The 15,093-nt window shown below is 39.0% G+C and overlaps 1 protein-coding gene across 1 annotated transcript in view; it reads left to right on the top strand.

Annotated features, from left to right (window-relative positions):
- Window positions 1-7,781: 7,781 nt before the first annotated feature.
- LOC149074940 (uncharacterized) overlaps window positions 7,782-15,093 on the top strand; it is a 153,305-nt gene continuing 145,993 nt past the window's right edge. The window contains exon 1 of the mRNA XM_089245891.1: window positions 7,782-8,282. The gene's annotated coding sequence lies outside the window, so the exon portion shown is untranslated. The remainder of the gene's footprint in view (window positions 8,283-15,093) is intronic.

Consider the following 15,093-nt stretch of genomic DNA (forward strand, 5'->3'; position numbering starts at 1 on the left):
TGCCACGAAGCTGGGCTGGAAGAGATCTCGGCAACGGGATAAATCCGGTGGCAGAGACCCTGGCGTTCATCCATTCATTGTAAACGTTTACAAGAAAAAACACTTTGAACGCGATTTTCTCAGATTGCAGGTTTCAAGCTCATCCGTAAGATTTAAAAAAACGAATGCCCCAAAAATTCTGAAATTTTCCAGAAGTGTTTATTCGGTAGGTGTTAGTAAAATAGACCTCAAACTTGGATATCTGATCATTCGTTAGAATTTTATGGATTTTAAAAGTTTGAAAAATTATATAAATTTCAAAAATATAAAAAATCAATATTTAAAAAAAAAAACTTCCCATTAGTCAATTGCTAAATTCGAGGTTCATTTTACCAGCACGTGTCGAATCGAATAAACATTTCTGCAAAATTTCAGAATTTTTGTAAGTTTTTTTCTAATCATACGGATGAGCTCAAAAACTGCAATTTGAGGAAAATCGCGTTCAAATTGTTTTTTCCCGTATACGTTTACACTATAATTCATTATTTCTTCCTTTTATTATAAAAAAAAACAAAAACAAATTAACCAATTGACGCGAAATGTTTTGCATTTCATTTGCAATTGAATGAAATATTTTTTGAAGTCATTTTTGAAAATTCGACTTCAGGGGTCGTGACACGCCTGTTCCACGCGGAAGAGTTTCAGAACATCCAACTGGCACGCGGTACATTCTGGGGGAAGGGAGGCATTCGGCCCAGGGGCAGTATCGTACCCCGGTTGCCCCAGCCTAGTTACAGCCCTCCCTGCCTGTATATATAAATCGGCATCATCAACAACTCCCCCGGCTTTCATTACCGTGACCCCTCTCCCCACTTTCATGTCCATCACGTCCCATGGGCCCCCAAAGAGTTAAAATCTATGTCAAAGATAGACTTTTAAAAAAAATTTTAGACAGAAAAGAGCACCACGGACCCAAAAAAAACGCACATAGACATCAAATTGAACGTAAACAGGAAGACAATCTATTTAAAAAAAAAGCGGAACGAGTCTTAACTGGTGAAGTTCAATGACAGCAGTGGGGCCATTGACTAAAAAAGCCTTCCTCGCCTTTGATGATGACTCTTCACGCCATTTTTGTATATACAAAAAAGAAGTAGTATATGATACATGGCCGTCTTGTTGCTCTGGGCGTCATTTGTAACAATTGGGAGGACACCGAATCAACTCAACACGTTTTTTTTTTCCTCTCTCTCTCTTTTCATTATTATTTATTCTCTCGCACGAAGATGAAGAATCCCAACGCGTCACTTTTTGACTAGACTCCGGGCTCTTTGCCAGATTGACTGGCCCGAAACACACACCACACCGTCGGTAGCATGCATTCAGTATATGATATACACCGTCTCTGTCTCCCCATTTTTTTTTTCTCGACGTTCAAAAGTACATTAACTTTTCTGTTTTGTTTTTTAGACTGACCGTCATGCACGGAACAGCAATAAATTCAGGAGTGGGGGCTTCACCCCTATCGGGGATAATGAATATTTTCAATCATTTATAGCCTAGCAACGTTAGCTCGGCCCCTTTTTATTAGAGACACTTTCGGGTCCGAAATTATACTCGAAAATAGAAAAGGAATTCTGGAGAGAGACGGGAAGTGTGGCGAGAAACTAATTTCCATCAAATTGATTAATTCAAATTTTTATTTATTATTATTATTAGGGCTAGGATTTTTATGACCTGAAAACAGCTTGAAAATGCTCCATGAAAAATGCATTTGTGATCTAAAAAAACTGAAAATATATGCTCTATAAAACAAGAAAAATGACCTAAAAATTCTCCTCTTTCGATTTCCGGTAAAGTTAATGTTAATGAAATGATGTGCGAATCAGGAATATTAATGCAATTAAAACTGCTCTAAATCGTCAGTTGCAGCTCACCTGTCTAGTACAAGATCAATTTGTGTTTCTCCTTGCCGTTACTTCTGACTCACAATAACACACACACAACTGCCTTTGTGATTGTCCCGGGCCCCAGGATTGGAGCCATGTCAGCCCCACCCAATTTGGGAGCAATTGATCGGTCCCATCTTTAGTTTCGGTGGGCTGCTGTATTTTGGAAAAAATATATGTCATCCGTATTTGTTATGGGCATCTTTTTTCTCAGCCACCGCTTTGGGCATTTTGCCTGTTGTGGCTTTGTATTTGCGTGGGAACTTTGTCCACGTTATATGAATTACTAAAGAAACCTTCACTCTTGATGCCCCCGGGCCGTGCTCGGTAGAGGACCCATGCGTTAAGAAGGCACTGCTTGATGGGGAAGAGGACATTGGAAGGAGAACTTCAGAGATGACACTAGGAAACCTTGAGGACAGGGCTAGCGTGCATCAGTTCTACTTCATAAAATTATGTCTCCATACTAGCTGTAAGAGAGAGAAGCAATTGTTATTGCCACACTAGGACGAATGTACAGATATTCTGAATCTGATCCTGAATAAGATCCTCCTTCTTTTTTTTCTTATCTTGATCTTGTATAGGTCTTTCAGTAGAAGATGGGATGGCAAGGCAGAAAAAATTGCTTCTCATTGAAAATGTAGAAATATGCAAAATAATGCCTTAAAAACATTAAAGATTTGAGATTTTTTTTCTTCCTTTATACAGTATTTACTCCCCCACCCCTGCATTAAAAGCAGAATTTTTAATCGGGATTTAATTTCGATTACCAAATGTAATTGAAAACCCCGCTGCAAGGTACATACCGTTGGTACTGCCACATACCGTTAGAAATTACCGACCTGATTGGTATTTTTAATGCAATGTGCTTAAGATGTCCTATGGCACCGATTAATCTCGTGGCACTCTGAGATACAACGGCATACTATTTGGAAATTCCTGTGCTAACTCATTTGCTATAATTAGCTGGATGTCCACATCTTCATCTCAATGAACTAAAGTTAGTCTTTTAAATTCTAGTTTCTGACGAAGTTCGACTTACGGAAATTATAACGTTAATGAGTGGCCAAAAGGCCGAGAAGTATACATAGATAGAGTATGGCGAAAAGTTAAAAAAAAAATGCTTGGCAAATAGGGGAATTTACGCTAGAACTGAAAGGTAACCTGTAATCACCTATAAATCTTTTCACCAATTCTGAAATTATTTCTTTCATACATTGGATGGGCATCGGGGGGGCCGCTGTGGTGGTCGAGTGGTTATAGTGCCGGACTCGTGATGCGAGAATCCGGGTTCAAACCCCACAGTGGTGGTCGGCTGAAGTTGGTTTTCTGTGGTTCCCAACTTCAAGGCGCAAATGCGAGCCGATCTCCCCGTTAAAAAGTCTCGCCACAGAGAGCAACAGTCCTACAACGGTAAATCATTCAACCATAACACTTCACTCATAGTTAGTAAAACTGGGGGCAGATGACAGCACTACACATAACAAGCATTACACAGAAACAAACTTTACGTCAGGCTGCACTACACGTACACGCACATTCCCGCATGTACCGATTCGTTGGGGGGTTCCGCGGGGGGGGGGGGGGTGTAGCAGTAGTAGGTAGGGGCTCGGGGATCCATGATGTTCTTAAGTCAGCCACCTCGTTGGGCAATTTTGCCTGTTGTGGTGTTGCATTTGTATTTGTATTCTGAATTTTCTAAATTTCCGATTTCCCTCTCTCACAGAAGAAAAAAAATCGGGGCTGAGGGGCCCCCGCTATTTTCGCACCGGACCCAGCGTCTTGTCAGGGCCGTCTTAAGAACATCAACGGCCCCTGGTCAAAGTGATATTTTCGAAGCCCCACCTAGAAATTCTCATTCGTACCAATTTACACGCTTACTCTCGAAAATTTTAACCGGATCTCATTTTCATGAGGCCCCTTTGCCATGCCCGGGTAGGCCCATACGTTAAGGACACTGCGTCTAGTATGGGCGGCCCTGGATATTCGTTTTCAGCCGGTCAAAACCTGTCGAAGTCGTAATTCACCGTATACGACGATATTCTGGGGAAAAGAAAAAATATCGTTGTAGAGGGATTATCGTTATATCGGAAGACAACATTGTCATCGCAGACCACCAAATTTATGCTGTTGTCAACGTCTTTTCTAAATCCGCGTTGTGAGAACCATTAGAAAATGTTTTTCGTCGCGAAAAACTGTAATTGATTTGAATAATGAAATTCATTCAGATGCATTTCCCCTGTAAAAGACCGTATTGTACTTTAGTGCCTAACAGAGGAAAGTTTCAATACCAACAGATTTATCAACATTTCGGTGATCATGTGGTGCAAATCACTGATGTTATGTTATCAGACGATCTTGGAAGAAGACTTTTTGAGCAAAATATAAAAAAATATCGTTGTAGCTGTTTCAAAACATCTCTTTAAAAATATCGTTATAGAGTGATTTATCGTAGTAGAGCAGAGGTCTTCAACCTTTTTCGAGTCGCGAGCACTGCCTGTAGCCCCATCATCAAAAGAAGAGCACCCATACGGCAAGTTCAACTTACGAATGCATGAAATGACGATGATTTCAATCCTTGAATGCAATTCCTCCAAGGTGTTTAGTTGCATCGAGCACTCCAGGTATTTCAGGAAGCACCATGGTGCTCGCGACCAACGGATTGAAGATGCCTGTAGTAGAGGATATCGTTGTATCTAAAGGTGTGGTACATTAGACCAGGGGTCTTCATCCTTTCAGACACTGCGGACCAAATTGAACTTTCCACGAAAGGCCCCCCCCCCCCGGGCCACCACATATCATGGTATTCTCGGTTATTTTAAACCGGGTTCTCTAAATTATTCTATATTTAAACACTTATTTACTCTGAATATATTTCTTTCATTAAATTTTAATTATTATTTATTATCAAATAACTTCCTTTCATTAATTAATGAACTCTTTTTTTGATCAGTTATTTCTTTTATTAAATCTTAAATTTGTCCGATGATTTTGAAATTACTTTTTCCATCAATTTCGAATTTTCATTATGAAAATATTTCTTTCAAAAACTCTTAATTGTTTTCATAAATTATTACTTTTGACAATTCCAAAATTACTTTTAACAATTTCGAAATTACTCTTGCAATTCCAAAATTATTCTCAATAATTCTGATTTCCATCAGTAGTTCTTTAATTATTATAATAATCTAAAATTATTTCTTTCATTAAGGTGTTTTTTAGCATTTCTGTAAATTCTGTAATTATTTATACCCTTTGGATGCCGAATTTGACCTCCGAAATATATCCTATATGGAATCACAGGGTCTCTCGCGACCTTTTTAATGCATCAAATGCACAGCATTACTATTGATTCTGAAAAGTATCGCACAATTCTAAATACACCAGTACAGATTCCAGTAGCCACAGAGCTCTTTTACGATTTTGTTTTGGAATTTAATCGTTTTTCTATGTAAAGTAGCTATTTTCTAAAAATGGTCAACTGGACACTGCAAAAAGCTCGAAGGGCCACATTTGACTATCAGGCCATGGGTTGAAGACCCCTGCATTAGACTATAGACAATTCCAAAAAAGATTTGAAAAAAATATCGTTGTAGGGGGATTTATCGATATATCGAATATCGTTGTAGGAAGTTTCACTGTATTTATAATTCGGACGTATTTTTGTTGCAGTGCATTTATTTCAGTAAAACGTCGTTAAGTCGTCAACCTAATAAAGTCGTCACTCCGGTTAAGTCAGTCGTCGTTTTTCTTCAGTCTGGTCCAGCTTCCATAAATAACAATGTTAGTAAAACCTCGTTCACTCCGTCGCTAATATCGGTTAACTCGTCACTGTGGAAAAGTTTCATCATCAAAAGAAGAGCACCCATACGGCAAGTTCAACTTACGAATGCATGAAATGACGATGATTTCTATGGCTCCCTTTAAAGAAAGAGCTTGACAACAGCATTGCCACATACGTTCAAAAGTGACCATAAAAGCTTTATGTACCAAAACGGAACAGCTCAAGTAACGAAAGTTTTGATAAGGAACTGGAACTTCATTTGCCGACTAAAAAACACAATTTTTTAAAACGTTTGGGATTGTTCGAGATTTCTGCAGGGGCCCCACCGGGACCTTCATGATTTTTTCCCTTCTTACAGTAAGAGGGAAAAACGAACTCATCACGAAGGCCCCGGCCTCACTAATTTGGGGCTTCAAATTCAAATAAAAATATATTTTTTGAAAAACCAGACATTTTCCCCCCCGGGTTGAGACCTTCTAATGTCTGCTTTCCCTGCCCAGGGTCAAGTCAAAAGTGGCTCCTGTGTTGAACATTACCTTATTGTTGTATCATGAATTACTAATAAGCAGTTCAAAGCCCTAAAATTAAGTGTCGTGTAAAATTGTGTAATAGTTCTGTTGTAGAGAAATATTAACTACATTCTAACAGTTTCTTTAATTCCATTTTAATAAACATTATATTACTTTAACTTTATAATATTCACAATATTGATATTGAAACAGCTTGCTGTAAATACTCAATGCAATGCACCATTCCGCCTCGTACGGGCTTGAGTCCCGTATATACGGGACGAATGGAAGTCCGTCCGTCCTTCAACTGGTCGCAGGGCCGGTTCTGGACATTTTTCAAGTGTAAGCAAATGATATTTTGATTATAAAAAATCGCTCCCGGTCACGGGCCTCAAAAGAGGGGCCTCACAAAAATGAGGTCCGGTTGAAATTTTCTAGAATTTACCAGATAGGTCCTCAGAAAATCCACTTGGCCCAGGGGCCAATGATTCTCTTAAGACTGCCGTAAGGTAGATGCATTTTCTTAAGGTGAACCGATTCCTCGAATATCGAACCATCCTTGGTTTGTTGAGCTACCACAATGCGGTGTTCGCATTACATACTCCCCTTATTCTTATCCAGCCTTCACCATCTACAGGTGCAAATGTGCTATTTAAGCCATGACTTTTATGTAGATTTATTGAATTTTTTGTATCCATTTTTCAAAGCTCGCGCCCAAAGTGCTTACAGAATTTAAAATACACAATGAAGTCATGGCGAAGCGGGCTTGGGCCTTCCCCGTATCAACATCCACAAAAACTTTGTATGTCACCAAAATTTTTTCTATTTTGCATGTCATCCTATTATTTCTACAATCAAATGTCTTCTAGGCGCTCTGTGTTCATATTTCCATCCCAATTTTTCCTCCGTATCTTTTACGCATTTGAGACACAAAAATCTCAGGATCATTCACATTTCTCCCATTACTCCCAAGAAAACCGAAAAGAATGCTCAAGGTTGGTGTTTATTCAAAAGAATCTTATCAGGGCCAATTCGAAAAATTTCCGATTACATATTTATACATTTTCCTAATTGTAATATTATAAATAATTTTTTGCTATTTGGGGCAAATATTTGCTGTATTTACGTTTATTTACAACAATTCAGATACATTTGTAATCATATTTTGGAAATTTACATATCTGAGAGTTTTCAACGATTCGAACCGAGTCCGTTGACATTAGTTTCTGTATATAAATTCTCAGTCCAAAAACAGACTTTTACAGATGATGTCGTAAAGAAGAACGAACGTATGTATAAAATTAAAGTTAGAAATATTTTTAAAAGACAAATCTTTAAAAAGTTTTTAATATTAAAAAAAATAAGCCAAAAATTAATAAAAATTAAAAAATATGGTTAAAACTTTCTAAAATTTAATTTAATGTGTCAAAAGATCCAAACTTTTAGTTTTAAAATCTATTCGATAGATGGCGCTAGACCTAATCCCACAGCTGAGATATTGACCCGAAGACGTTCATCAACTCTCGTACAAAAGAGGCGAATTTTTTTGTTTTTTTTATTTTTCCCAAGCGCCGATTCCGCCATGACAAGCGTTACGGCTTCTGTCTTGGTACCAACCAACCAACCAGCCAGCAGTCTGTCTCTCTCACAGTCACACACACTCTCACTCACGATATTATACGATGACAACTTCAGCTGCTGATTGTTATTATTTTTGAACTTCAACGCAAAAAGTTTTCGACTCCTTCGGGGCCGTGTTCGTGTTGTTATTACATTCGTAAGATTTCCGAATGCAGTTTTAAATTTGATTTTCAATCGAAGATATTTGAATATTATTTTGTTGCGCGCGTGTGTGTGTGAGGTGCCGTCGTTGCTTCTTTGCTCTCGATGATTTTTCCAGCATTTGATCATATAGACGGGAGTTCGTTTTCTTGTCTACCTTCTCGACTTGATATTTATATATTTTTTTAAAAAGTGACGTTATGTGTGGATTATTTCGTGCCGAAGAGACAACAGCAACAACGCCGGCGCTTGCTCAAAGCAGCGCAGCTTTTCCTTAAGGTAAGAACAACAACAACATTTGTGCTTTAATTGATATATTTCGCATTATAAGAATGAAAATATACCTCTCTTACAGCGGATAAAATTTTGTAGGAACTAATCTTTAAGGAATGTCCGAACGTTATAACCGAGGGAAACGGGAACGTCTTGTATAGAGTGTCGCTATTGATTGGAGAAGCCGCGTGTTGTCGAATTTCCGATGTTCGATAAAATACTTATACTGAGCCGTGTATGTGTGTGTTTAAATAAAATTTGTTTTTCCTATAAAATTTATTTCCCCCCGGTGTATGTGTATATGTTAAAAAATAATAGAATTCATGTAAATTTAATGATTTAGTTATATGTAAACAATTAACCAGAGCCGTCTTAAGAGCATGTCCCTTCCCCCAGAGAAATCTATCTACATGCTTACTCTCGAAAATTTCAACTAGGTCTTATTTTTGTGAGCCCCCCCCCCTTCTCTTGAGAAGCCCCCGAGCCATGCCCGGGTAGGCCCATGCGTTAAGACGGCAATGCAACTAGCTGTACATGGTTCACCTCCCATGAAAACGCATTGAATTTTTTTTACATGGCATATTTAGCATATTTTTAATTGAAACAATACATCAACATGGCTATTTAATCAGAAAGGGTGGATTTTTTTGACCATTTTCTGCACGCGAGGTGTAATTAGATATTAATTACAATTTATTGCCGATTCCGAACGGCAGCCTTTTCTTTTATACTCACCGAGAGGTTGGTGCGGTAACCCCCTCGGTGTGGGACTCCCTGCGGTAGCAGTCTTCTTATCTGGTCATGTCGCACGATGGATTTTTTATAACAAGCTGAAATGGTTGATGATGAGAGCAGGGCCGGGGCAAGCGCGGATTTGACGCCCCCCTTGTAATGTTCAAGGATAGGTTCCAAAATGAAATTTGCGCCCTCTCTAGTCCGGGCACGAGATCCACCTGCTCCCCCCCCCCCCTAGTTGCGGCCCTGGATGAGAGAGACGGAACGGGTTTCTCTTGATTTTAATGTTATCATCATCCATTTACAATCCATTGCTGGATCAAGGTCTCTAAATCTATAAACAGATAAAATCTTGCTCAGTAAAGTTGAATAGTTTTTACCTTGAATTTTATTTTTAATTCCCTCCACCAATTTGGTGCATAAAATTTCAGCAGCTTTCAAAAAAAATGACACCGACAAGGAATAACTAATGATATAGTAATAATAAAAAGACAAGGAATCAACTATTTCTAGATGAAATTTTTTTTTTTCACATTAAAATTTTGTATTGAAACGACACTAAAAAGATCTACTTTCTAAAATACTGAAAAAAATTGAGAAAATGAATTGGTATAATGGATTTTTTGACCACGTATTTGCATGTGTTTGCAAATGAAGCCGTCCACGTATTACGTCAGCAGATTTTTAGTCACTTTTGACCCTCCCCTGTCAGCAAAATTTCGTCAGCTCTGCCCCGGAGGGGGGATCAGAATATTGATACAATATTGAGATCACAAACGTACGTGGGGCACGAAGCCCCCCCCACCGCAGGTCACCCGTTCAGACTATCAAAAATTTATTTTTTATGCAAAAAATGTTTAAAAACAAATTTAACTTGGGAAGAAAATACCTTTACCCTAATTTGGAAGAAAATTAGTTGGAAGAAAATATTGATACCAACTCGACTTCACCTTTGATACCCCCAGACTTACAAGTCTATCTCCGCCTATGCTTCATTATAAATCAGCATCATCTGCCCAACAACTAGGGACTGGATCACTGAGTGACCAAAAAGTGACCAAGAGAGTTTGCAAGCACGTGAAAGAGCAAAAGAGTGACGTAGAGTGTGAGCAACCATGTGAATGACCAAAATATGATCTAGAGCATGCGTAAACGTGTAAATAAACAAAGGAGTGACCCATAATGCAAGGAACCATGTTAGTGAGCAGCCAAAAGAGTGACCTAGAGCGTGTGCAAGTATTTGAGTGACCAAAAACAGTGCGCAAACATGTGAATGACAAAAAGAGTCACTTGTGAGTGGGAACATAGAAGTGACCAAAAGAATGACTTGGGCACACGGTGTACTTTGCAAGGATGGGGGGAGGCCAAGCGGGTTATATAGCAGAGGGTGGTGGTCGCATTAGGAGTTCTAGCACCCGCTTGACGACTTTTTTCCTTCGTAAGAAAAGAAATGGGGAGCAGTCATTGGTGAAAATTCTTGAAGCGGGTTTTAAACCCGCTTTTTCCATTTCCCATGTAAACGGGGCTTGTGTGTCAGTCAATCGGTTTGGGCCTCATCCTCCGCTTTGAATTGAAGCCATCGATTAGCAAAATTCTGTCAAAAATGTTAACGAGCAATTAACAATTATTGTAATCAACAATAGCTTCACAAACAATACTTTTTTTAGCAGCTGTTATTTGCAGGGCTTGGCGGTTTCAACTCACCATAGTGGTCCCAACTTCGAGGTGGGAATGCGAGCCGATCTCCCTGTTGAAAGTCACCACAGTGCAACAGGCCTACAACAATACAATTATTCAATTATTACACTTCACTAATAATTAGAAAAATTGATGCCAGATGGAAGCACTACACATAACAAGCATTACACAGAAACAAACTTCATGTCAGGTCCACTACACATACAGACAGACACTCCAACATGTACCAATTCGTTAGAGTTCCGCAGAGGAATATGGACGAGATGCATGTGTGGTTCAGTTGTAGTAGTAGTCACCATAGTGACTAGGAAATTGGCATTGGCGCATAAAATTTTCTGTTTGATTACCGAATGGGAGCGGTTTATATAATGTCATATGCAGAGGTGTATTTGCAGGGACTCTTAGCGGGCTATAACACAGGGCAACAAATTCGACGAATTTTGACGGCCTAGAAAATTTTGACGGCCAATGGAAGAAGGGCAGCAAAATTTGTATAACCCTCAATAAATCTACTTCTGCCCAGACAGCTAGATGATAGGTCAGTAGGTGAACAAAAAAGTGCCTAGAGAGTTTGCAAGCACGCGAGTGAGCAAAAGAGTGACTTCGAGCATGAACAAGCAAGAATTACCTACAGAGTGAGGGACCGGGTCAATAAGTGACCTAGAGCGTATGCAAGCATGTCAATGACCAAAAGAGTGATCTACAGCGTGTGCAAGCTCGTGAATGATTAAAACAGTGACCTACAGAGCGACCTAAAAAGATCAGTGAGTGACCTAGTGCAAGCATGACCAAAAGAGTGACCTAGAGCGGCGTGTTCAAGCATGTGAATGACAAAAGAGTGACCTAGAGTGTGTGCAAGCTTGTGAATGACCAAAACAGTGACCTACAGAGTGAGGGACCAGGTCAGTGAGTAACCCAGAGTGCGTGCAAGCATGTGAATAACCAAAAGAGTGACCTAGAGCAGTGTTTCCCCAAAGTGGACAATATTGCCCCCTGGTGGGTGATGGAATGGTCCCGGGGGGAAGAAGACGATAGAAGCTATTTAGGAAACTATCACCTACAGCATGTGTGTTTGTAAATTATCAAAAGCGAAGAACCATGCCAGTGAGCAACCAGAAGAGTGACCTAGAGCGTGTGCAAGCATGTGAATGCCGAAAGAGTGAGTTACAGAGTGTGTGAGCACGAGTGTGACCAAAAGAGTGGGACAAGCGGGTGTACTTGCAGGAGTAGAGGGAGGCCAAGGAGGACAGGAGGGCGAATTCAAGGAAAGAGTAGTCAAGAACATTAGACTAGAATGGGTGAAGGGCGGCAAAATTCGCGTAGCGCCCCGCAGGCGGCAAAACCATGAATACGCTTGTGGTCGGATTGGAGAAGCCGCGTGTTGCCGAATTTCTTTGAAATGTGATGTTCGATATTCTTCTGTTGAATCATGTATCACTCGATTTTTTTTTCTAATCATTAACTATGCTAGAAAATTTTATTTAAAAAAATATCATTCATGTAAATTTTATTAGTTAAGTTAATACGTAAGTAATTTAACAGTAATTTATGCACGTATTATGAAATTTGTGTTTTGTTTTTCCATCAGTTTTGGCCTCATTCTCTGCTTTGAATAGAAGCCATCGATTAGCAAAATGCTGTCGAAAGTGTTAACGCCCAGATAACCCTGCGCAAAAGCACCCAGTATTCAACAATAGCTTACAAAACAATGCTTTTTAACAACTGTTATTTATTATAACGTATTTTCAGTGATTGGTTTGTGCATTATCTGGGCTGGTTATGAAAAATGCCCGATAACCTTTGTTAAACGATGCAGATGTCGTTTGAACTTCATCTTGCCTGTGACGGTGCCCAGTTTACAACAACAGAAAAATATATTATCAAAGGCTTATTAAAGTCGCCAACTATATCGCGAAAATTGTTGAATAATCGTCTATCGCGGGAAATGGCGGGTAGGGAGCAAAACTCCGCGCGGAGCTTCGACGTCACTGAAGTCGTCCATTTCATCTGTAGCCATTGGATAAAGCGACGTATGCGAAATCTTTACCTTTTTTTTGCAATATATCCAATGACTAAGGTGAAATGGACCACTTCAGTGACGTCACGAGCTTCGCGCGGAGGTTTTCTGCTATAGAAGTTGTTAGCCTACTGCAAGTCGAAATGTAATTTACCAAAAAAAAAAATGTTGGATTATATATGATAACATATATGTGTTGGAAAATATGAGATAAACATATTTATATGACTATAATTAATTATGATGATTAGACTTCATAAGTCTTTAAAAAAATAATCTTTGTTTTTGATTTCAAACATTCAATTAAGCCCTTTTGAAAACAAGGGATTAAACGGGACATTTTATAAAAAAAGTTTTTGCGTCTAAAATTGTAGAATTTTTACACAACTACTGTATTGCCAGCCTCTGACTGTGCAGGTCTGGGTTCGGGTCCGGAAATCTATTAACACTAACAAATTCCCTGGACTAGGGCCGGCCGTCTTAAGAGGATTGTGGGCTCCCGGGCAAAGTGATTTTTCGAGGCTCTTTTCTGGACTGTAAATGCGTACCATGCGTTTAATATTTAACTATTGAAATTTCAACCATATCTCGTTTACGTGAGACCCCCCCCCCCCTGCACTGGAGGCTCCCGGCGGGCCCCTGCGTTAAGACGTCACTGTCCTGAACAGATACCACGGATCTCTTAATCCGAAATACGTGAAGATCACATTATTATTACCATTTTATATTTCGACTCTTCCGTCCTGAAATATATGAAGTCGGGGAGCCCCAAGAACTTTTATATCTTTCGGGGTTCCCGCAACTTGTTTATCCGGCCTGGGGCAATGTATCAAAGAGGATTGTGGGCATCACAGTCATGCTCAGCATTGCTACTATTTACAGTAAAACCTGTCCATGACGATACTGTAGGGACCTAGAAAAATATTGTACCCCTGATATAAAGTAAAAAAAACTATATATTTTTTTCGAATTAGATTTATGGGTAATTTTTCTGTGGTTCGCATATGACCACGTTCAATCAGTCCAGCAGAGGATGAATGTACCCTTTGCACCTTTGGTCACCCGGGTTTCAGTTGGTACTGGATCAGCGGGATTTCACTGACTGTAGTATTTCATCTATCCTCCATTGAGCTTGTGTTTTTTTTTTTTTTAACATGGTCTAAAAAAAAAAGGATGGAAGCCAGAAAAGAAATGGTATTGGGTTTGAGAGAGAGGCTGGACTAAACAACTTCACCGGGCAGGGGGTTAAAAAGAGTTGATTCAGTGGACCGGAAGGGCGACAGCTCCAGTGATGAATGAATCGTTCCTTTCCTAACACGCACAAAAAAGAAATATATATATATAAAATGTATTTTTATTTTTGTGTAAATCTCTAGTTTCTTCTTGCATTTTGGGCTTTTGTGACAGCAGCCGGATCTTTTTTGGAACTTTCAATCACATATCCCGTAGGGCCTGCGTTTTTCTTCGAGAAAAAGATTCTTTTGCACGTGCAATGGAAAGGAAATGAAAGAAAAAAAGAATCTATATAATCCCTTGTTTCTTTTCATGTTTCATATAATGTATATAGAGACTCTCCTTTTTTTCCCCCCTTCCATTGTATAAAAGTCTTATGAGAATTTTGTTTTTGAAATTACGGGGGAAAAAAATTATTTTGTTACAAATTATCTCTTTTTATTTTTTGGAATTTTTTCAAGATATTTTAGCGGTTTTTGATACTGAATGAATGAATTAAAAACATTAAATGCCACCAAATCTTTTATTTGAAATTTTTTTTCTCTAATGTTTTCATTTTTTGTGGAGAAATCATTCACTTTGTTAAAAAAAAAAAAAAAAAAAAAATTCAGCCAAGATGATGCAGTGTATATTCCTCGTCACATACAATTTTTTTTTCCAGAATTTTATTGCCAAATTTTATATAATAAATCACACTTTTTCCGGGGACAGTTCCCTGGAAACCGTCTTTAAAAAACCTTGAAAGTTCGACTCTAACTGCTGCCCTCTGATGAAAGCCCCCAAAAGTTCGCATTCACCATATTTCTAACTGAAAACTCACGCACAGCCCTTCACGTCGAGAATTAATTCCCTGAGTTCAAAAGGAAAAATTATACAGTGAGAAACAGCTACCCGCACATTTGTGTCACCAGGATCTGAGGGGGAGGGGGGGGGGTTAGGACATAAAGAATTCTATTCTGTTTTTGACGAGGTTTTTTTTAAGGGGAAAAGTTGGGATTCTGGAATTTGAAATGATCTCCAGCAAAATAAATTATCCACTTTGAAAAAAATTACTTATCAAGTCTAATTGTCTCGCAGTATAACGATGGTTACTCTCCGCAGAGGACGGCAGACCTTCAACACGATACTTTTCTA

This window comes from Pholcus phalangioides, unplaced genomic scaffold, assembly GCF_987345545.1.
Source record: "Pholcus phalangioides strain wild (caught in Gottingen) unplaced genomic scaffold, Ppha-v1.0 ptg000016l_1, whole genome shotgun sequence".
NCBI classification, from domain to species: domain Eukaryota; kingdom Metazoa; phylum Arthropoda; class Arachnida; order Araneae; family Pholcidae; genus Pholcus; species Pholcus phalangioides.